Source organism: Anser anser, assembly GCF_964211835.1.
Source record: "Anser anser genome assembly, chromosome: W".
In the NCBI taxonomy this organism is placed as follows: Eukaryota; Metazoa; Chordata; class Aves; order Anseriformes; family Anatidae; genus Anser; species Anser anser.
Genome location: NC_139731.1, coordinates 1,085,303 through 1,110,112, shown reverse-complemented (window position 1 = coordinate 1,110,112; position 24,810 = coordinate 1,085,303). Strand labels below are relative to the sequence as shown.

General features: G+C 42.9%; 1 long non-coding RNA gene and 1 pseudogene across 2 annotated transcripts in view; both read right to left on the bottom strand.

The window, feature by feature from the left end:
- Positions 1–3,839: 3,839 nt before the first annotated feature.
- LOC310888682 lies at positions 3,840–8,631 on the bottom strand. Its single transcript, XR_014576057.1, has 3 exons — positions 8,115–8,631; positions 6,846–7,066; positions 3,840–5,812 (listed from the first exon to the last, which is right to left on the bottom strand). It is a non-coding gene; the product is annotated as an uncharacterized lncRNA (long non-coding RNA).
- Positions 8,632–10,652: 2,021 nt separating this feature from the next.
- LOC310888607 (ADAMTS-like protein 1) overlaps positions 10,653–24,810 on the bottom strand; it is a 106,006-nt pseudogene continuing 91,848 nt past the window's right edge. Inside the window, exons 13-16 of the transcript XR_014589229.1 lie at positions 21,085–21,275; positions 18,876–19,056; positions 11,223–11,430; positions 10,653–10,676 (exon numbers count right to left, since the gene is read on the bottom strand). The product of XR_014589229.1 is annotated as an ADAMTS-like protein 1 (transcript). The remainder of the gene's footprint in view (positions 10,677–11,222; positions 11,431–18,875; positions 19,057–21,084; positions 21,276–24,810) is intronic.

Genomic DNA, 24,810 nt, shown 5'->3' with positions numbered 1-24,810 from the left:
TAATTTTCTTCTCCATCTTGTTTCTGTGATGTTTTGTTACGTAACACTACCCCAGTATCTTAACATAGTTATTTTACAACGGTACATGAGAAAAAGCTGCCTGTCTGACCACACTGATGTTTCGTTTCTCAGTTGGTGTCTAGCAGGAAAAATGTTTTGTTCTCTCTCCATCCGGGGCTAAACAGCTGTGCAATGCATTGTCTGGGAAGGCTGTTCCCTCTGTCATGCCTAGATAGCCTGCTGTAATTATTGGGCTTTATAAAAGAAGTTACGTCTTCTGGTATAACTTCCCTGGATAACAGACATAGCTTTGAGGAAGGCCATTAACCTTGCTCGGTGGAGAGAAGGGGCAATCTGTCCTGCCTGAGTTTGTCCAGAGCTGCCTAAGTTCCTTTTTCAGAATCTGGATTTCCAAAAGTGAAGGGCTAGTGTGTTTCATTAATGCTTGTATCCTATCCAAACTTGCTTAGGTTGTGAAGGTAAGAGGAAGTAATAATTTCTGCGTATGTCCAGAAGGAGCATAATTTTGTCCTTTAGAAAAAAGACATAATGAAATTATTATTCACAGGAGAGATTACATAGCTCATGAAGTGTTGCCATTGAAACTTAAAGTACCTGAAAAGCATGTCAAGAGTGATGAGAGCATGGATTTGACCTCCATTTATAGACAAGATTATAACCCCCACCCTATCTGTCAAGTACTTCCTTGCCTCCCCCGTGAGACGAGAGACATCTCTGGTGCCAAGATGGACACAAAATCCACTTATGAAGGTATGTGTCCTTGGTTCTCATTTCAGGACTATTCCAGCAGTATTACCTTTAGGCTATACTGACTATACTCTTGGTGTACTGCATGGTTGGCACACACGGTCAGTGGATCAGACACATCTAAAATGTGCAGAATTCAATAGGTCTGAGCAGGTCATGAAGCATGGGACCAGTTTTGTGTGTGCTGCAGAGTTAATATGTGGATATACGAGAGACGTAAGAGAATTATGGACATCCAGAAATTCCATGCAAATGTCCAAAGCACTCAAGCTCTCCTCCTGGTAAAACATGTGAACTGTGCACCCAACTATGCCTTCATTTTTTAAGCAACAGTAACTTGGTGTAGGTGGTTTGGCTTCATGGGACCACGTTCCTTCCTTTCCACCAGCATTACTTCTCTGTCTGCATGCACTGGAAGAAAGCTTTCAGTTACACTGTCACAGTAACTATTGGTTTTGGTAGAAAGACATAAAGAGAAAATTAGAGTTGCTCCACTTTTGCACAGCTGCAAAATGGTGCTAGGTAGATAGCTAGTATTGTTGTATTTCTTACAATATTTTTTAATGTCTTATTTTTATTGTGCTTTACAAATATGAAAACTTTTGATTGGTGCTGGCATTGAGATTTGTCCCATTGTACAGAAACAAATTTTTCTTAAAACTCAAAATGATAAAGGAAGTAAGGAAACAAAAGGTATGTGAACGCAGTGTTAATGAAATGACTGCAAGTTGGACTTAAATACAGCTGCGTATTTGCAATGGCAGGAACTGGAATTTTTACATTAAGGATACAGGAAATACTGTCCATTTAGAATGACTTGCCTGGTGAAGACTATGACCCACAGTGCAAAATACCCACATATACACAATTTTGAACACTTTGTTTTGCATAGGCTATGTAACCAGATGGTATTCATTGGGATAACCTCACTGTGTGCAACAACAGAAGGTTGCTTTGCACAAGCAGAGGATCTTTCCTTCTGTATTTATATATCCGTAACTACTCTGTATCTGAAACAGATGTATATCTTTGTCTTTTATCAATATTTAGGTCAATACCTTAACTGTTACTCCAGAACTCTAATAAAATGTAGCATATATACATTTGGTTATAATTTGCAGTATTTCAGAGAACACTGCAAATAGAAATCTTCATCCAAACCACCTGAAAGATCAAGTTGCATACTGAATTTGTTCACTTTTAAAGGCCCAGGTTCACAAAAAGAGTTTTCATTGTGCTATTCTCTAAGCACTCCTACGTTTTACTTATCAACACTCCAAGTATGAAATTTTATAACATGCTATTCCATTAATTATTGTAATTCAAATATTTAAGCAGCATATAAAACACGTACAAGTGCTGCTTTGTTATTAAACTGCCTTTCCTACTGTATTGTCCTATTTCTTCCCACTACACGCACCACAGGTCAAATAACATTGTAGGTTTAAGATGTTGATATTGCATATCACAATTAATGTCAGATGACTTTGCAATTTGAGGTTTCAAGATTCTTATTTATTCTCAGCCACACACATGGCTGTTTCTATTCATTTGCAGGTATGTAATCTAATTTTAGTGTTGTCTCACTTGTAGTGGGATGTGTGTAACCCTCCAATAACATATGGTTCATATCCTCTACTCCCTCCTGTACCACCTAATGTTTTCAAGATTGTGCTACAAGGGAAACTATTAATATCTACGGGAGAAGAATTAGAGTTACAATAAAATTGTAACATATTTTGAAGGAGTAGTAGCACTGCTGGCTTACACTAAGTAACATAAATTCATAATGCCTATGAGGTCTCTGAATGTGTAGAGCTTATAAATTTTTAAAATCGAAGACAGATGGGCTAGCTTGTCATATTTTGAATATTTTGCAAAAGCTGTGCTTACATCCAAAACACACTGTATATTTTGCAGCAAGGATGATGGGGGAACCTAAAAGGATTTTGGTAGCTCTTGACTGGCACCTGAACTGTCAGATCTCTGAACCAGCCCTTGTGCAGAGATGGGCCAAGTCTCATCAGCAGTCATTTTTTATCAGTGTATTAATACATCCCCTGTAATGTCACACGTTTGTATATGCTTTTGGTTCACCCTGCTGGACCATCTCTCCAGGACAATGATATGCCCTGGGCAGAGGCTCAAGGTGAGGACCCCACCAGCGGGGCAGTGCCTGGATGTCTCTTATTGCCCCAGCAGAAACATGAGCTTGAACACTCCTTGGGCTAGCAGAGCATGTGGCCTGGACTTCAGTGGCACCAACAGCAGCAGATGAGTATCTATGCTGGCACACACCACCATGTTCATAGCTCTCTGCACTAATTAGCTGCATGAGGGCAGCCCTGCACCCAAGCGCACACATTTCCATTGGACCAGGCCTTTTCCTGTGGACTCAAATGCCTGTCTCCACCAGACTGGGGACACTTTCCATGGGCTTCCGTGGGGGAAGGATTTTGGATGTGGCATGCAGGAAATCCCCTGTGCTGCAGGCCTCGTCTCCCTTTCTGCTGCCTTGCACAGGCATCCCTGCAGCCGTGTGTGCCCCGCAGTGGGGCCAGGCTGCTGGCTGGGAGCAGCACGGCGCCTGTGGCTGCTCCTTGCTCTCCTGTGGCAAAGCAGAGCAGCTTGATTTAAACCAGAAGGACTTTAAATAGACATCTAATTGGGGAAAAAAAAAAAAAAGACTTTGTTTTTGGTAAACTTCACATTGTAATGAACACATCCTTTGTGTAATTGTGTTTGTGCAGTACTGTGGCTGCTGCTATTCAGGAGGACTAACTCTGTTTGGATTGGAGAGTTCGAATATCCTGATACCTAATTGCATCATTTACTCTCTAGTACTTTGAAATCCAGACTTCCTTCCTGTGCAGAGTCAGCTGGAAGCTTATTTGCCTTATGACTCTCAATGTAGTTTGAAAGGAGGGAAAACTGGGAAAAAAAAAAGAAAAAAAAAAAAAGAAGGAGACTTGGGTTAGCTCCAAGACTATTTCATTTCAACTTCCTACCAGTAACCATAATGCTCTCTAGGGGAAGTTGCACAAGATTACTAGGAAGGAAAAAAGAAGGGCTTGTGGCTGCTGCACGAGTCTGAGAGCTAGGCAGCTTTGCAATAGATTTCTAGTGTGAATGGGTGCAAATCTTTTAAGTCTCACTGCCTCGCTCTGCCTGATATCCTGATCAAGAAGGAAGATATTGGTGCTGAGTTTAATGTCATGAATCTGACACTGACCTCAGAATTAGATTCCTGGTTTTGCTGAAAAATCCACGTTATGGAAGCTGTAACACAGCAGTACTTGAACAGCCTTTCATTAATGTACCACAAGGCCTGAGCCCCACTGGGGGTGAAGCACAGCCAAACCTTTGATTTAGAGATGGTCTCAAGTCAAAGCCTCAGATCCAGACAGCTCTCCTTTAAATTTTTATAATGCTCAAACCTCCTACTTTGCAAATCCCTTCTAATTTTAAAGCCCTATTCAGAGCAGAGCAGGAATTGCCCAGGAACTAAAAGGATGAAGCACTTCAATGGATGAATAGTCACTGCAATTGGCTAGGGAGAAAGACTCACAGACGACACATAACGTGTGATGTCTGAGGCTCACTTTTTAGATCATATTTTTAGGGTGTTAGGCTTAAAAAATATGCTGCTTTGTGGCACCCATTTTGTTGTGGGAGGCAGCCAGAGAGGAGCAAATTTATTAAAATTTATTGACATTAGTCCTCTGGGACTGATGCTGAATCTATTCTGTTTCTACTGAGTAGGAACAAAGCCAAAGATATCAGAAATTTTTTCTACTACTTGACTGAAAGGCTTGGCTGTCAGAAGAGAAAATATTCATGTTAGCAGGAAAGGAAAACCCACTTCCTCAAATTTCTTACCCAAACCTCAGCTCTGAAAGAACCTGAACTCTGGGAACTAGTACTCCTATCTATTCCTATGAAGTGTTAGTAGGACGTAGTACTCGAAGCAGCTCTTGTTACCACAAATGATATTTTTCCTGCCTGTGTTATGCACAGGACAGCATTTGCAGGTTTGTGTTACAGTCTGTTAGTAGCAGATCATACTTTCTTTCCTTCTCCTAGATAATAGCTAACATCACCACCTCATCTCTGTGCTGAAGGCAACACTCCCAGTGCCGATCCTCCCTCACAAATACACCCTGGGAACATTTTCAGATGTCTTCTAGACTCACATTACACAACATTGTTCAACTTTCTCAGACATGACTCTGGATCCTCAAAGATCGACAGCTATCTCCCACTGAGATCATTTGAAGGCCTGGGAGGAGAAGGAGAGAGGGGTATAGAAAGGAAAAAAGGAATCCAATCTTGGTTCTAATAATAGGTTTATAAAGCAAAATCATATGCTTATATTCCCAAACTAGTCTGAGATAAATGGTCTGTATACTTCACAGATGAATGTTTAGTTTAGTATTTTTTCTGGTTTTTTTTTTTTTTTGTATTTTTTTTGCTTTGTTTTGTTTTGTTTTCTGCAAACCCTATGATCTGTCAAGCTGTTTGATTCTTTGATTCATGTTGTGGTGGTTCAATGTGATGCTAGGTTTACGTTTTGATCCGCTTTCCCATCTATCCATTGGAGTATACCCAAGTGTGTACATACATTTTGGGGCAGCCCCACTCCTCTCAGGCCCTTTGCTGGTGACATGGGATTCTTTGACTTTTTGTTATCTAACCTTATGATTATTTTGCTGCATTCTGTCTCCCAGATTTATAGGAGGGAAAACTTGTCAGGTCCCTTTACAACAATTTGGTAAAAGGTTTTCATTTTCCTTTTTTTTTCCTTTTTTCTTTTAAAGGGAAATAAATAAATAAAATGAAAAAAAAATCCATTCCATTTATATTTTCTGTAAAAGTCCTTGCCTCGGTGAAGCAAAGGCTGTGATCCCCTTGTTCCTCCATTTTCATTGCATTTGTCTTCAAGCTTTTCCACAAGTCCCACAGCAGCGTGATTTGAAATGGGTGAGCTGGCAAAGTTTGAGTTGCTTCACTTTCTCGCAGTACCTTGTGGTGTCTCTGCACTCCACTGCCAAAGGAGAAACGAAAAGGAGAAATGGTGATGAGGCAATGAAAGAAGGACTTTTTAACTGAGAACATTTCATAGTGTGGCCAAGAGGGAACCAAAACAGCTTTGTACTGGGAGGCCTCACAGTGAGCATGACCTTGACTTGCTGCAGATGCTGAGTGGGGACTTCATGCAGCCAAAGGCTCAAAGGAGAACACGGTGGGCAGCCATTGCTTTCAGAGCATGAGGAGAGCTTTTGGGAGAGCTTTTGAAGCTTCTCCAGCACTCCTGTGTCATCTACTGGCATTCTAGGGAAGCTCTAGAGTTTCCTAACAGCTGTTACACCGAAGATGAAGTAGTAAATTAAACTGGAAACTTCTTTAACAGAGTAACTCAAAGGTACTTTGTCCAATCTCATGCATTTCAAAAGAGTGTGTGGGAATGCCTCCACAGCTGACCAGATGTTGTGTTGTGCTTTTCACGTGTGCCAAAGAACACAGCCCAGGGTGGAGATGTTTAGATACTTTAACCTACATTTCAAGTTCCCTAGGACTTTGGTCCCTAGTATCATTCAGACAGGTTTTGAGGCCTGCAGCCTCCTGCTTTTGAGTTGCAGGTTGGAAAACTGTCCAGTATCTCAGCCAGACCTTGTGTGCATTTTTTTATCTGATGGAGTCCCATTTTCCATATTAAGGCTGGAAAAAGGGATCATCACAGGGCAGTTATACAGCTCACTGCAATAACATCTGTGTTTTTCTTCATGTCTGTACCACTAATGGACAGTTGGGCCATTTTACATGGTTAGCAAGGGGATACAACGCAAGTCAACCCCACTGGACACCACTGCCAGCAAACTGCAATGGGCACCTTGTCCCCCATGCTGGGAAGCTGAGCTTTGGACACTGCATTTTGCATCTGTTCAGGCTGGAGGATCCCCAGGAAGCCCAGCTGTGATGCCCAGCACCACAGTTCTGGGAGATGGCTCCATATGGAGGACCCAAAGGCCTCCTCCTACCTCCTCCATCCCACTCCTCCCCTCTGCTCAGGAACGTACTGTTCTCACAGGGCGTGATGTTGCATCGCTGCCAGTTGGCTGGCCGTGGTCTCCAGGAGCAGTAGTGCTCCAGCACAGGCTTGTTGGTGCGAATGTGCACGCAGTCCACGCGCCGGGACTGGAAGCTGTAGTTTCCGCAGGTAGCTGTACACACGGTCCACAGGCTGACCCTCCAGTGCACGCCGCAGATGTCAGTCCAGCAGTTCTGAGTGCTCAAAGGCCTACGAGCAGAAGGGAAAAGGGGCCCTGTCACTCACTGTGCTGCACGAGAAGCAAGTGAGTGCCACTCTGGGCAGCATGCACGCTCTGGGGACTGCAAGCCTTGCATGTTCCAAATATAATTTGTTCAGAGCACGGTTTGGAACAAGTCTTCGCTTGGGGCAAGCACAGGTAAGCCTCATGCACTGAAAGGCAATCTTGTAACTACACTCAGGGACCAGACCCTCAAGTGTTGCCAGCTGGTATAGCACAACTGGAGTTAAATGACCATTTAAACTATTTGAGGGTTTGGCCTAAATACCACTTGCCATTAAATGCCAAACCAGAGCTCCACCGAAAAGATGTAATGAAAGAAGTGGCAGCCAGTAAAACTCATCAGAGGTTTGTTACTTGCTGATGTCTGTAACCAGTGGGAAACAAAAACAGTTCTTAGAAACCCTCCTTTTCCCTTTAACCCTGTCTCAGAAGGGAAGAAGATTATAGAAGAACACTTGGTTCTCTTCTTTTCATCACAAGGACAATTAAAATACATGTTGTGGTGCCAAAGAGCCTCTAATAGTAATTTTCAGCCATAGTTAGGCTTGATTTACATGGTTAAATGTTATGGAAAATAAATATGTTTTTATAATGTCAATAGTGGAGCTTATCTGTAGGAAAAAAAAAGCTGTGGAGTCCGTTCTATCCAATGAGCATTTATGTCTAATTGAGAGATAAGGAGAATGGCAGCTTTGGGAGTTCTTTCATTACCAGCAGAACCGAGGTAACAGGTCTAGGAAGAGATAGCATGGCCTTTCAGTCAGGATTTGGCATGTCTAGAAGGCTGTTCAGTTGTTAGATAGCTCTCTCTCTTCCCCCCCCCCCCCCCCTCAAATGAATCAATACTGAAGTCTGGGCTTAAGCCTGCTGAGATTTATGCCACATAATTAAACAGGTTGTACCATGACCTTTTTGTTACCTATAGAAAACACAAAAAATGTCAGTTAAATCACTAGTCCATTCAAAATCTATGCAAAAGACAGTGGTTTCAGTTGTAAGAGACTCCTCTCCTACCTTGGTAAGGCACTGCATTGATCAGATGACACAGAAGTCCCATCTTTGGTCTGGCAAAGTATCTGTCTGTGTTGTACAGCCAGTTGTGGTCCAATGCAAGGCCCATTACACTGTAAACACAGAGAAACACTTAATGGAAGTAAAAGGCAATGTTCCCCTTTTATAAGACTGCTGGTGAAATAAAGTGCATACTGCCATGCAGTGACTGTGAAGCTTGCAAGCACTTCCTGCAGCTCTGCACACTTTGGAGGCTGAGCACGCAGTCATCTTTTGTCCAGCAGTATTAAAACTGTATTTCTGTATCTGCTCTGTAGATTTATTACCCTCTCCTCTTCAATAGTTCACTCTTAAATACATCTGTTAGGGCAAATAAAATACTCTCACATCGTTAGCCAAGATCCTATGATCCGTACAGGAAATCTCAATACATTCATTTCACTGTGCATTTTGCAGCTTGAACTATCACAATTTATGGGAAAATTGTTAATAACCAGGAACATAATGGACCAAGGACATATTCTACTACAAATAACAATTTAAAAGCATTGCAGAACAAGAAATGAAAGCTGCAAGCATGACAAACACAGCAGATCTGCAAGTTTGGTCCAAAAAGGAAGTTATCCTAACCAATTCAAGTGTCTCAGCTGCACATTTGCTGTTTAACTCTTATAATCCTCTCCTTTGATTAAACTGCAATTAGATATTGATATGTAGCATGTGTTTGTGTTCTTTTAGAATTAAATCAAATGTTAGGAAGCAGATTGTTTACTAAGTATCTGGAAATTATATTCCAGAACAGACTGGGGGTTTGTTAATGTGAAGAGGGACGAAGTTTTGGCAGGAGAGGGCTGCTCTCTCTTCCACACTTCTATCCTCCTCCACTGCTACTAGAAGCTCCATTTCACACTACCACGCGCTCCTCACATAATGCTCACTTCCTGCTTCTGTTTCTTCCCCCCCTGATAATTGGAAGAGAGAAGAAAATGACTGTGCTGTTTCCCATGCTCTCAGTCAAGCCCCTTGTTGAGCAAGGTGGGTGGAAATGTCATTCATTGGAGTGTGTGGAGCACTTCTGCGTTACCTGTAGGACTGGCAGTCCTCATCAGCAGCAAGCTTCAGTGACTGCTTTCAAAACATTATGTGATACATAGCACAGGTCAAATAGCCCACAAAATGCCACTAATATTAAATGGGAGGTGGAAGGGAAAGAAAAGGAATTAGTTCTGGAGGCACAGAGAGGGTAAGTCATCTGTTTTTCTCTGTTCTTTGGGAAAGTTAGTCACTGCACCTAGGCAATGTGGACCTGATGGCCTCTTCAGAGTATCCCATGATACTACTCAGACAGTCATTGAGCCACAGAGCCACTGAGCCAGTGGTACATTCCTAACTGTAATCAGATAGCAAATAGTCTTCTGGCTTAGAGACTGAGCTGTATAGACCCATGTGGGACATCATTTTTTTAAGTAGGAGAAATACTATATTATAATGCACGGAGGTCAGGTGCAACAAATGAATTCAGATCTCTGATCATCTCGGCTGAGTATGATGTCATGGGGAACTGGATAAACCATAATGATCTAAAAGCAAGAATGAGGTAATTTTTTTTTTGAAAGGATAATCCAGTCCTTACCTGGAATTCCACAGGGACTGAAAATTGGACAGTTTGTTTCCTTCATAAAGAAAGATATTTCCTTGCTTACTCATAAATGTAATACAATAACTCACTCCTCTTTCATGAGGGAAATTTCCAAAATACACAAGAGTTTAATGAAGATGTTTTCAACTAGTGAACAAAAATAAGTTCTAGTCTATGAAGATTTTTTTTCTAACATCATAAGAAAACTGATGAGGCATGCTGTATTGTGCATGATACTCTAAGCAAATACAGAATGCATGTGGTTATAAATAACAAACTACTATGTTACATTAACCTCTAACACAATGAGATAGCATTTGTCATTGTTTTTAAACTGGCTTACCACACGCTGATTAGAAAAGGATGCAACGTATTTCATAGTAGTTGACTATGTCAAGACTGGTAGTTAATACTCTAGTAACTTTGTTAACCTCTTCTGGCATTGTAAGAAGCCTCACTTCCTTATCTTTTATTTTTTCCTTTCAAAATGTTTATTCCACCAAAAGTGATGTTAAAGCATTAGTATCTGCTTTAACTTTTAGAAAAATTGTCTTCCGTAATTTTAACTCTCTTGTTCATCCTGGTATGGTATACCCCTACATGAGAGTCACCACTCTGTAGATCTTTGGACTTAAAAGTTTCAAGTTTCTACCCCTAAGTCTGGACTGTCGTGGATTCATCAGCCTTCACATATGTCTCAGTCATGCTGGAGTGGAGAGAAAAGGGAGGATAGTAATGACTGGTCCTAGGTTATAATTGAATGTGTATTGGCGAGTATCTTTTCAGGAAATCTCAGCTCACAGAAAAAAAAAAAGACAAAGCAAACTCTTCTCTGGATTCCCACGATAAGGGGATTTAACTCCAAATACTTGGAACATTTGGTATTTATGGAAAGAAACTTTTTAACAGCTGATCATTGTATGAAGCTGTAAGGAGAGAATTTGAAGATCTGAAAAACAGCATGAAGTAATCTGAAAATGCTTGTAGCCTCCTATTCTGCATTTCATTGTGAAGCTAATCAAGAAGACTCATACTTTATGAGGTTCTCAGGCAACATCAGAAACATTTTAAAACTGTGTTCTTGTACAAAACCCACCAAACCTACCATGACCATCAGTCCTGACTCCTGACAACCAAAACTGAGACACACTCCATGGGTGGTAAGGGCAATTGTAGACTCAGAGAATGCTATTTCCCAGACTTGTAACCTGTCATTATAATGAAGATCTGCAGATATTTCTACTGGGGACAAAAGAGGGGTCTGCAGTGGAAGTCCTGTTCACAAGCAGTTCTTCTGGGGACTGCAGGAAGCTACAGAAACCCAAGCATGCAGTGCATCAAATCTGGAGTTCAAAGAGCTGAGCAAATTAGTAGCCTTCTCAAAAGCCTGCAGACCATAGCCTCTCATCTTCTGTCAGCTCTCCCCAGCCCACACTATGAGGCTGTTTTCAGACTGCTGGCATGCTTCTTACCTGGCCCCAGGATGAGGCCACCCACTCGACACAGGGTTGCCTGTTACAGTTCTGAGTGTCCACGGGGCGCTTGGACACCTGGACACAAGCCTCGTTCGACATTGGGACAGAGCTGCCTTTTGCTGTCAGCCACTGACATGTCACTCGCCGCATCTGGATGCCTCCACCGCAGCTCCGTGTGCATGGAGACCATGATGTTACCATCCACCTGTCAGAGAAAGGCAAGGAAGTCAGGGAGCACATACGTGCTGTGAGCGTGCTGCCTGCGGTATCATCAGTGCCAACCAGAGTTTACGTGTTGGCCCAAAGAATGGCTTGGTTCATTTGGGCCACAACCCTGGAAAGTGCTGAGTGCCTCAGCCTCCTATAGTAGTCACTGAAAACTGCTCATAGGATGGAAGCCGGGAAAAGATTATATTTTTTATTTAAGTATCTCTCTGACAGTTCTTTGGGCCCAGAATTCATATTAGTTTTGCCCTTAAGGTTGTTTTTAAAAGCCTAGTAAATATTGCTAGCCCAGTCACAGGGGTTGGACATGGTTGCTCTCACACCACTATGCCACAGGAGCCTTAATCACAGGCAACAATAACAGCCCCAGCAGTGGGTCACAGGGCTTGATCACAGGTTACAGTCACAGGCTGCAGCCAATTTTCACTCCTCAGCAGAGAAAACTGTCCTCATAAAGCTAATAGAGTAGCTCTCAGGGCACTTCGAACTTGCTGCTGACAGAGGAACCAAGAATCTGCTGGTGCGTGTCAGGCCCTGCCTGCTCTGTTACCTCCCTGACAGCTGGGGTAATATAGTAAAGCCTGATGGTTGCTCAGGGATGGAGCTTGTAAATGGACAGCACAGGGACAAAGAACATATTTTTTCTTTCCTCTTGAGCTTGGACTGTGCATTTAACTGCTGAGGGTCTAATCCCGTATGTGCTGGGATTTAAAACATCCAGTATAACTAATAAAAGACCTGTAACAACAAAAAATAATTGTCCAGGTCCAAACTCTTACCAAGATGGACAGTACATTTTGCCTATTTAAGGCTGATTAGGTGAAACACTCATACAGTTGGATTTGGGAAGAAGATACTGGTAGGAACAGGAAGGACACAATTGATTATTAGTTTCCTGAAGAGATTTATGGTTGTCAGCAGTTTGCTTCATTAAGTTTCAGGATACACAGCAGGAGCTGTGTGATATTGGGGGGAAAATAGTGCCTATCTCATCCCTCAATGGCAGTGTTTCTGGTTACTTTGCAAAATAGGCAATAGGTGTTCTTGAGCCCCATGGAGAGGCATCCGTTACTGCTCCTCAGTTTCTGCAGGTGATTAATTCCTGAGGTCATAGAAACAAGTATGTGAACAGACACACTCCTGACAAAAACACACAACTACTTTTTTTTTTTTTTTCTTGCAGTTTGGTGAGGTTGAAACTGAAGTTTTTCCCATCCCTCCCTCATAAAGCTCTGCCCTGCATTTCAATCAACTTTTATTTCCAAGCATACATCTCAACAGGAGCTGGCGGGACTCATAGAGAGCGCTTTAAACTAGGTAAGAAGGGGGACGGGGCTCAAACAAGGCTTGTTGGAGCTGTGCCGGGGGAAACAATGGCTAGGCCGGGGAAGAAGGCGATGGCCCAGCTGAAGTGCATCTACACTAATGCACGCAGCATGGGTAACAAACAGGAGGAGCTGGAAGCCATTGTGCAGCAGGCAGGCTACGACTTGGTTGCCATCACGGAGACGTGGTGGGACCGCTCCCACGACTGGAGTGCTGCAATGCCTGGCTATCGGCTCTTCAGGAGGGACAGGCAGCACAGAGGGGGTGGTGGCGTGGCTCTCTACATTAGAGAATCTTTTGATGTTGTGGAACTCCAGGCTGGGAATGATAAGGTTGAATCCCTGTGGGTTAGGATCCGCGGGAAGGCCGGCAAGGCTAGCTTCCTGGTCGGGGTCTGTTATAGACCGCCGAACCAGGATGAGGAGACGGATGAGGAGTTTTATAGGCAACTGACAGAAGTTGCAAAATCGTCGGCGCTTGTCCTCGTGGGGGACTTCAACTTCCCGGACATATCCTGGAAACACAACACGGCACAGAGAAAGCAGTCTAGGAGGTTTCTGGAGAGCGTGGGAGATAGCTTCCTGACGCAGCTGGTCAGTGAACCTACCAGGGGTGGTGCCCCGCTAGACCTTCTCTTCACAAACAGAGAAGGACTGGTGGGAGATGTGGTGGTCGGAAACTGTCTTGGGCAGAGTGACCACGAAATGGTAGAGTTCTCTATTCTTGGCGAGGCCAGGAAGGGGACCAGTAAAACTGCTGTATTGGACTTCCGGAGGGCTGACTTTGAGCTGCTCAGGACGCTGGTTGGCCGAGTCCCTTGGGAGGCGGTTCTGAAGGGCAGAGGAGTCCAGGAAGGCTGGGCGCTCCTCAAGAAGGAAATCGTGATGGCACAGGAGCGGTCCGTCCCCACGTGTCCAAAGACGAGCCGGCGTGGAAGAAGACCGGCCTGGCTCAACAGAGAGTTGCGGCTTGTGCTTAGCAGAAAAAAGAGGGTTTATAATCTTTGGAAAAAAGGGCGGGCCACTGAGGAGGACTACAAGGATGTAGCGAGGCTGTGCAGGGAGAAAATTAGAAAGGCCAAAGCTCATCTGGAGCTCAACCTGGCTACTGCCGTTAAAGACAACAAAAAATCCTTTTACAAATATATCAACGCGAAACGGAGGACTAAGGAGAATCTCCATCCTTTACTGGATGTGAGGGGAAACCTAGTTACTAAGGATGAGGAAAAGGCTGAGGTGCTTAATGCCGCCTTTGCCTCAGTCTTTAGCGGCAATACCGGTTGTTCTCTGGATACCCAGTGCCTTGAGCTGGTGGAAGGGGATGGGGAGCAGGATGTGGCCTTCGCTATCCGTGAGGAAATGGTTGGCGACCTGCTACGGAGCTTGGATGTGCGCAAGTCGATGGGGCCGGATGGGATGCACCCGAGGGTACTGAAAGAACTGGCGGAGGAGCTGGCCGAGCCGCTTTCCATCATTTATCGGCAGTCCTGGCTATCGGGGGAGGTCCCAGTTGACTGGCGGCTAGCCAATGTGACGCCCATCTATAAGAAGGGCCGCAGGGCAGACCCGGGGAACTATAGGCCTGTCAGTTTGACCTCAGTGCCAGGAAAGCTCATGGAGCAGATTATCTTGAGGGTCATCACGCGGCACTTGCAGGGCAAGCAGGCGATCAGGCCCAGTCAGCATGGGTTTATGAAAGGCAGGTCCTGCTTGACGAACCTGATCTCCTTCTATGACCAAGTGACGCGCTTGGTGGATGAGGGAAAGGCTGTGGATGTGGTTTACCTTGACCTCAGTAAGGCTTTTGACACAGTTCCCCACAACATTCTCCTCAAGAAACTGGCTGCTCGGGGCTTGGACTGGCGTACGCTTCGCTGGGTTAGAAACTGGCTGGATAGCCGGGCCCAGAGAGTTGTGGTGAATGGAGTCAAATCTGGTTGGAGGCCGGTCACTAGTGGTGTCCCCCAGGGCTCGGTACTGGGGCCGGTCCTCTTTAATATCTTTATCGATGATCTGGATGAGGGCGTCCAGTGCACCCTCAGTAAGTTTGCAGATGACACCAAGCTAAGTGCGTGTGTCGATCTGCTCGAGGGCAGGAAGGCTCTGCAGGAGGATCTGGATAGGCTGGAGCGATGGGCTGAGGCCAACTGTATGAAGTTCAACAAGGCCAAGTGCTGGGTCCTGCACCTGGGGCGCAACAACCCCAAGCAGAGCTACAGGCTGGGAGATGAGTGGCTGGAAAGCTGCCTGGCCGAGAGGGACCTGGGAGTATTGGTTGATAGTCGGCTGAATATGAGCCAGCAGTGTGCCCAGGTGGCCAAGAAGGCCAACAGCATCCTGGCCTGCATAAGAAGCAGTGTGGCCAGCAGGTCTAGGGAAGTGATTGTGCCCCTGTACTCGGCTCTGGTGAGGCCGCACCTCGAGTACTGTGTTCAGTTTTGGGCCCCTCGCTACAGGAAGGACATGGACGTGCTCGAGCGAGTCCAGAGAAGGGCGACCAAGCTGGTGAGGGGTCTGGAGAACAAGTCTTACGAGGAGCGGCTGAGGGAGCTGGGCTTGTTCAGCCTGGAGAAGAGGAGGCTCAGGGGCGACCTTATCGCTCTCTACAGTTACCTTAAAGGAGGCTGTAAAGAGGTGGGGGTTGGTCTGTTCTCCTACATGCCTGGTGACAGGACGAGGGGGAATGGGCGAAAGTTGCGACAGGGGAGTTTTAGGTTGGATGTTAGGAAGTACTTCTTTACCGAAAGGGTTATTAAGCATTGGAACGGGCTGCCCAGGGAGGTGGTGGAGTCACCATCCCTGGAGGTCTTTAAAAGATGTTTAGATGTAGAGCTTAGCGATATGGTTTAGTGGAGTACTTAGTGTTAGGTCGGAGGTTGGACTCGATGATCTTGAAGTCTCTTCCAACCTAGAAATCTGTGATACTGTGATAAGGGAGTGGAGGGAATAAAAAATCCAGAAAAATACAGAAAAGCACTTACACACGTCTCAGCTAAGGAGCCACTGGATTAGAGAACGGGGGCATTTTTAACATGGAGAGAGTATAACGCTAATCTGACTCTCTGGATAGACATTGGGATGTATTCTTTTTTAGACCAATGGGTGGCAAAGGAGGAAAGTGTGTTCTGCAGGGAGAAAGCAGCAGAACAAGGGAAAGACCTTAGTGTAGTCAGAAGTCTTTCAAGCTGTCATGACTCCACTGTGTTTATCAGTAACAGAAAGCAAAGGATTACAGGGGCACTTAAACTGAGACAGTCTGTAAAAGGAGGTAGACCTCTGTCTGACCCCCTTCATGCCCACAAAGTCCAATGGGATGTGCTAATTTTACAAAAGACATTTCCACTCTGTGAAGGGAATTCAGCTTTACATCTGCAGCTGCATTTCTGCCTGTTTTGGCATTCAAGCAACACAGAACTCAGATAACAAACAAAGAAACAAAACCTACTGCAAAGTAGCTGCTAAGTCTAGCTTCTTTGTCTGTTTTGCTGTTGGAATCAAGTCTTATGATGCCATGTGGAATACAAAAAACATATGACCCTGCAGTTCTTGGGTGATGAAACTCCTGTGTGTACAGAGCTGTGTACAGGATAGGCACCAAATTTACAACCAACACAGGCTGGAATTACCCAAGAAAACTCAGCCCATACAAGTGTATGAGATGAGATGGGCTATGTGTGAGGATGCTGAGAGAGCTTGCCCATGTCCCTTCAAGGCTGCTTGCTATCATTGTTGAAAGGTTATGGATACCGGGGAGGCCCCTGACAATTGGAGAAAGAGAAGCATTGCCACCATCTTCAAAAAAGGATGTAGGGATTGTTATAAATTAGTTTTGGTAGAAATCATTCCCGACACATCGTGGGTAAGGTAGATCGAATTTCAATTTATTTGAGCAATTCAGCAAGCAGCGATAAGTAAAACAGCGCTGGGCGGCCGGGGAGTCTCCTGCTCCGCCAACGGCGCACACCTAAGCCCGCCAGAGTCTTGGTTTATAGCCTAGTAGTTCCGGGTTTAGTAGCACCTCCTGGTGTCTTCTACGACTGCGCGGCCTGTTGCTAGGGGGTCTTCATCAGTCCTCTGGTGGTCGTGGGGATGAAGATCGTCGTCTTCCTCTGCGTTGGGGTCGTGACTTTGCTGCGGTATCTGTGTTCCCATGCAAGGAGGAATGCCATTTTGCCCTTATTTGGAGCTGGTTTCTATTGCAATTGTTAACTTAACAGGAAGTTCCCATACTTGTTTTTTTCCTTCAACAGGATATTGGGGGTATAAGCAGTCAACCGTTGAAACCCCCCTATCAGCAACATTTAATGAACAAACAAGGCTTTACCCATTACAGGGATGACGTATAGGGAACTCGTCAGCCTTACTGGGGTGCCTGGGAAAATCCAGAAGCTAGTCCTTGTGGTTCGTGTTTCTGCACAAAAGGAGAAGATGACTGTGAACAGTCAGCCCAGACTGATCAAAGGTAAGTCATGTCTGACATACCTGATTGAATTCTGTGATAAAATGACCAGATCTGACGACAAGGTGAGGGCCATGGAAACCATTTACTTGTCTCCATCAATAGTCTAATATCCAAGCTGCATTCTGGATGGGTTGACATGGCTTGGATGAAAAATGGGTTTGACGATGAGGCTCATAGGGTGGTGATGAATTGTTTTTACTCTGCCTGAAGGCTGTTAACAAACAGGGTCTTATGGGGCTCAGCATTTGTCCCTGTTCATGTTCTTGTTGGCTCACTTCTATCAAGCTCCCCCTGATGGCAGCTGCACCCCTGGGCATACTGAGAGTTTCCCTCAAGTTTCGTGCCCTGCCTAGGTGAAGCCCTGAGCAGCCTGGCTTGAGCTCAGCCAGCCCATGGAAGCCTGTGATTCTACTTGGCCTTGATGGGCATTATTAATGAGTCATAAAGGGAAAAGCAGAAAAGGTAGACTTCTTAGGCAGAAAAGGTAGGCTTATTGGACAAGTTTTCCTGTCATTCAAGATGTTTCTCCATCATCCAAAATGACAAGTACCAGTAAATGTCTGGAAAACACTTTTTAGCCTTGATGTACCGTATTTCTTGTGCTGTATTTTGATCAATTATGAAACAATGCTGAAAGCTGATATTCAAAAGCACTGATCTTCCAGGAAGCTTTGGCTCTGGGTTCAGATTTGAAATTTGCAGCTTAGACCTCTCTGTAACTTTGATTTACATATTATTATTATTATTATTAATCTTTTAAAAATCAGCCACCATATTGTTAATCACAAACAAAACTCAGAGAAAAACTGTACAGTGCTGGCCCTAAGACATGATGTCTTTTCAGAGTGAGTTGATGTAAGCACTAGGGCAGGCATCTTTTCTAACTAGTCAGTTACTGGGACAGCTTTGTTTCCAGGGGTCCAGATTATTACTTCTGGGGCTTCCTTTCTTCTGTTCACTTTCCAGTCATTGCTATTGTATGTGGAGAGTACTGAATTTATGCTAATAAACCACAAAGATCAATGCTTTTTCTCTAACGAGGATCTGGCCTTGAAGGGTCTGAAAATCTGCTAGTACTTAATCGGAGGTAGGAAGACAAGTACATTGAGTTCTTTTAATTTACAGTTTCAACATACAGTAAGTACTGTCTGAAGGCCCCATTTAGGGTGAAATCTTTCCTTTCATGAAGTACAGCACTGTGCTCCCCCTCCCCATGTAACGTCAGCCCCCAGTGAAGTTTATGAGTTTAAAGAACTGGTGAGGCTTGAAATGGAAATGAAAGTTCAGTTTTCTACCTCCTTGTAAAAATGCTGACTATTCCCACTGTCAGGGAAAAATTCAAAAGTACCAAGAAGCTGTGACCTTTGTTAATAAAGAGTAAGCAGTAACTTTTCCATCCATTTCTAACATAACTACTGAAGGAGTAAACACTGTCTGTACCATTTACTGTCAACATTTTCCACAAATCTTGCTACTAATTCCCAACTGTCAAAGTTAAGCACTCATAAATTCCCTTTTAGCCATGACTTTTCCCCAGACAGGCAGTGGCAAGGCTACAATGACATGCACTCCAGCACCAAAAACTTTTCAAGTACACTTTAAAAGCATATATGACATAGTAACATGGTAAGGACAAACCGTGAAGGGCAGTCTCTCCTGTTGCATGCGATGGGCTGCAGGGCTGGCTTGGGCTTCTCTTTGCAGTGGGATATGTTGACTTCAGTCCCATCCAGTAAGCACCTGAGCTGGGGCAGCTGCACCCCTTTGTGGCCACAGGAAGCAGAACAAGCCATCAGCTTGTCCACTGACCACTGGTATTCTGGCAAAAAGCATGGGAGAGACACATTAACACTTAAAAACTGTCAGCGGGAGATCCTTAGAAAAGAGACTAATTCTCTTTTGTAACAATGTCCCTCCTTCCCCCCCCCCCCCCCTTTTTTTAAATTGTGCTCAGAAGCATCAGACATGGAAATTGAATGATGCTGTAGCACAGTTCAGTGATGCCAAATGACAGGTACGTGGGGCATCACAAATCCCTGCATTTATACCAACTTAGTTGGGTAATTCATTGAGCCTATTTGTATGTTAGCTGTCTGTAAATTAGTCAGAAACTTCAGAAGGCCATTGGGAGAATGAGACCAGCAGGTACTATGGCAAGCATGTAAGCTCCTGGTATGCAGCTAAACATGACACTGCAGAAAGCCTCACAGCTGGTATGTGTGGTACACATATCTCTAATTTAAAAGATAAGCAAGTAGTATGTGTGTGAAAATAACTACCTTCTCAAACACTTGTGAAAAAATACAAAAAAGGGAATTTTACAGTGACAAAGAAGTATGGAGCATCCTTAAAAGTAATATAAGAATGATTTCATAGGATATTAAGCTCTTCAGATTTTTTTTTCCTTAAATGATATTTTTAGTTCCCAGTGATTTCTTCCTATTATATTCAGTCAGATTATTATTTTTTTTTTTTTTTTGTGTCGGTTCCTGAAAAAGGTGTTAATCCTTCTGGCAATACATCCTTTATTCACTTTTCAGAAGGCTACCAATTCACTTTTTAAGGTCCCTAGATAATTCATAAAGCTTGATCAGAGTTCTAGACCTTTGATAAATATCAAAGTAGTGTAGTCTGACTAACTCCCAAGAAGTCCCCTGGTTCGTTCACTCCAGTTGATTTTGTCAAGTGATTTCATACCATGAACATTTATTGCAATGCAATTCAGTGGATTCAATTACAGAGGTCAGTAAATATTTCATATTCTTCTTTGCAAATCTACTCTTAAAACATATTTTAAACCAACTTTTAAACTCAAATAACAACATAGTGGTGGGAAACCATGGCGTCTGCAAGGAAGACACAATTTGGCCTTGCCTTTCACTTTTGTGAGAGCTTTGAGACTGAGATAGAACTGAAGACACATGCTCAGTGTATTGCCAAGCATTAAAAAGACCCATCCTGTTTTCACTTGTCACATGAAGGACTTTCTGAATCTTCTGGAAAGCCATTAGACCCTCTCATTGAAAAGTTTGGATCACCCCAAAGTAGGAGAATGAAAGGAAAGAATGGTCTTATAATCTGTTTTAACATCTTAAAGGTACACTTTCAAATTCAGAGCTATGCATTCAAAAACACAGTGTACATACTCATTCTTAACCATTTATAATTGTGAAGGGGTATGATTTAGTGAAGGACATTTCTCACCATGTAGATTACAGAGATCATCCATCCTGAAGGTGAATGAAGGGGTCACAACACATTTTAAATTTTGTTGCAAAAATTAAGGAAAAGTTAAATTATTTTCCACTCCGCCCCTGACAACTGTGGAAATGAAAGCTGCATATTCTGGTCCAACCCATCCACACTGCTCTGTTCAGTGACTTTGTCACCTTCAGTTTATTTCTAGGGTAAAAATAACAGTGACAGCAGTTTTACAAGCAAAGGGTTTTCAAGTAAGTAGAGACTGTGTAACACTGACTTGAGAAGATTAACAGCGAGTTTTCTAATTTTAAAGATTTGATCTGTGGCACCCCTGTCTCAAATTTCTAGTTGACACAGCAGCTATAAGTATAGCTTGAATTATCAAGGTGTGCTACATGCTCAGCAGGCCAGAAATATCAGATGTCATTTTGGGAAAGTGACACTGTGAGTGAAACCTAAGACATTGCAAGTTATTTGCTAGGCCTGCAAATCTATATCTATGGTGGTAAAACATCAAAACACCTATTTCCTGCTGTGCTTCATAGCCCTGGATTAAGAGACAAGAAATACAGGATAAGAAAGGCAATGCATGGAAGTCAATGCCAAGAAGCTTCATGGGGGAGAAGGACTGAAACCAGAGAGTTACCTTGAATTGTCAGGGAAGTATTTTGTATCAGTGAGCCAGCCTCATTCTGAGCAAGACAGCTTCAGGAGCATCACTAATGTTGAATATCTGAAGAACTTGTCCTGCTGCCAGGAGGTGATGCCTCAGACCGAGAGGCTTGCCGGAGTAAAGCCAGGTGATGTTTGGGGTTGGATGGCCATCCACAGCACAACCTAAAAAATAAGGACATGAAATAAACCTGCTGAATATTGAACTTGTTGTAAAATTACATGCCCTGAAGTGGGCAAAAATTAAAGGAAAAAATCACTTCCATTCATTTTTTTCCTAATTTTCTCAAAATGATAAATACAAACATCATAGTAGTGAGTACCTTCTCATCAGCTGAAAGAAAAAAACAACACCTCCAAAAAGCCAGTTAATCAGCCATATGAAAATCTCAGATCAGTTCAGAAATATTTATATTAAGCATTCTAAGGTTCCCATTAATTTAAATCATTCTCATTTCAGTATTCAGGAAAGTGGCAGAGTGAAGTTACACACCTAGCATAAGCTCAAGAAACATTTTTGAGCAAGCAGTACAAACAGAACTTGCCCTCCAACTCCTCTATTTTAGCCACAGGACCACCTTTCTCTCATTTTTTTTTTCTTTTTTTTCTTTTTTTTAATTTTAATGTATTAAACATTAGAAGTTTTATTTACACAAAAGTTATCACAAATTTTTCATTGCATAAAAAAATGTTGAAAAAACAAAGATGGAACTGAGCTTTTAGAGGTTGTTTATCTCAGTGATGAGCAATTCTTCAATCCAAGCCAACCAAACCAAGCAACTGAAGAAAACTGGCGAATCTGTAGCATCATTTGGGAGTGCCTACTTATCATCAGATCAACTAATGAGGTTTAGGTTCACGGTGAATTCTTTGCCTTTTGAGCTAATGGAGGGGGTGTATCTGTATGTTATTGTTTCCTGTAGTCCTCCTACCAGCTGCACACTTTGCTGGCTTCAGTGATGAACTGTACACAGCAGAAATTTTGTGAGACTTGATAATCGATGGAAAGATAGATGAGTATCAATGGACAGATAGATAAGTTACCTTGCATATTTCCTGGGGGAAAAAGAAAGAACTGGACAATTGCCATGATGCAAACCATCCACATCGACTTCAGGGATGGGGAATCAGAAAAGCCATGCTGAAGGGAACCTGTACATTATTTGGACTGCTTGTGAATTAGGCTGGTCCTGAAGCTCCAGCATCTCTCTGATACATAAAAGGTCTGGCTACGTTTCTAGGGGTGCAGTCTACGCTGGTTGTTAGCTTGTTGTACAGCAGCTTTATGCTGTTCTGTTTAAATTAATACTTATGTATAATGAATCACTTTTGTCCTTTTGTCTCTGCAGTGAGGACCCTTTCTAACCTTGTTTTGACTTTAGTCACTTCCCTAAAGTAACACTAGGAATTGGGCTGCTGTATTCTTTACTTATCTGCCTTTTTCCACTAATCATACCTCCAATTACACTAACTCTGTAGCAGAATATGCCGCCTTGCACATGAGAATCAAAGTTTGCTTGCTCATACAAACGAGAAGAATTCATTCAAGGTGGAAAAAGCCAGTGGTGACTGACCCATGGCATGTCACAGACAATTACATGCCGAGAGGCAGATCCAGGGACTGGGAAGGGGGTCTTCACAGTACCTACATCTACTTCTCAGGCTGTTTGCCACTCAGGAGGATGAACAGTAGGCCTCTCACCAGTACGCTAGCCACATGTGGCTTGACTCTGTTCCTCATGCCCTGCCTGCATCCTCTGTGAGGCAAGGCGTTGGTTAGACAAGACTTCCCTTTAGGGCTGGTTCACTCTTTATGAAATACATATTAGTGAGTGCAAGGACTCCCCAGCAGAAGACCCATAGGGTACACAATAGCCTGTGCAGTTGCAATGGTAACGTTTCACTGGCAAAGATCTAGGTAATACAGCTAAATCTCAAAAGAAGAAAAAAATAAAGAAAAAAAAAGAGTTGAAAAAGGGAGAATGAGAGATTGCTCATTGCTCACAGAGGTCACTTCTCTTCCTGTGTTCCCCTTTTATTTATAAGGGTAAAGAGTCTTTGTTATTTCTTTTAATTTCCTTGGCAAAGTCTAATGTAGTTTTATCCTTGGCAGCTCTCTTTCTAACATTACATATCCACTGCATTTGCTTCATTTTACCTTACGCCTTTTGTCCTTTCTAAGTACTGATGTTTTTTCCTTCTCTTGTTCTGAGAAACAACTCTACCATTTTCCAGGAGATACTCATTCTCCACTAAATGAGAGATGTGAAAGGTATCAGCCTAAATGGTTTAAGGTTGTGTAAGTTAAAAGCAATAGAAAACAAAGGAATACTCAGGAAATGGACAAACTTAACAGTAAGTGGCCATATTATTTTTCCCTACAGAATACTGCTCGACTTGTAAGATAATTGAAGGGGTTTTCACAGGTCAGCATATAGCCATGACAACTGATAAAGACATGCTGTGAATTCAGTTTTACTGTTGGCATTTGCAAACAGTTTGAGCAGGATAAATGAAGAAAGCAGAAAGGTCAGTTTGACATTAAATGCAGAGGACCTGAAATTGATTTCAGTGTGCAACTAGTTCTAGTTCATGCCTGTTTTTCTTTTAAAAATTTTATTGCCAAGCAGACCCATATAGTCTTCCAGTTACTATTTCACTGATCTCGTATACTATTTCTTCTTTCAAAATGTGTAAATAAAATACTAGCTAAAGGATCAGCCAGTAATCAATAATATGGGGGGAAAAAAAACAAATTCTGTTCCCTTGGTATGTTTTACCAGTGAGTAATTATTACATTTTTTCACATTTAACAATAAAACTTTACTAACACCTAAGAGACTCGTATGTAATGGATACTCCTTATTGGTCTATGCAGAACAAGAATCACGCACATTTCACAAGTGACATTTTCTATGTTTCCCACATTTATGGACGCATAAACTATGGGGTAATGTTTTATGCATATTAAGTGAGAAACAGAGTACAATAAAAAAAAAATCTTCCATTAATAACCATTTCTAATCTCCCAGGAAAAATTTAAATGCAATTTAATGCAGATTAACAACACATATTCTCTACTTCCTTCCATTCCTGTGGACACTGATGGCTTTATCCTTCCAAAGCTCAACATCTGTCCCTATAATGCAACAAACAGCTTGAGAAGGAAAAACTGGCTGTACTTCCAAACAGCCCAGCTATTGCAGAGTGTTAGTATGTCAAGACACCTAGGGAGATGGGGAGGAGAATTTTTTTTGGGACTAGTTCTGAGCGGCGGAAGTTGTGGCATGAGAGGGACCTTCTTCAGTTCTTACCTAGAGAAAGAAAATACTGCCTTCAGCCTCCCTTTCAAAGCCCGCCACAACTCTGAACTCATTCAAAGCCAGAATGAGTCACAGATGTGCAAAAGCTGGACAAACAAACAAAAACCTAATACCAATTGCATCTTTTAGTAGGAATGATGTTAATATTTCAAGGATAACAAGGGGGTATTTGGAGAAGGAAGATCAATGTTTCACAACAATTCTAATAATTTTTTGAGAGGAAAGAGCAAATGTACAGTGCAGATGAAATTCAAGTCCCCGTTATATATTTGTGACATTCACTGTATGACCGTAGCCATAGAAAGACTCTGGGCTACTGCACAAAGAACAAAATATGTAGCATGTATACTCCCATTGCTCACCTGCAGACTTGAATG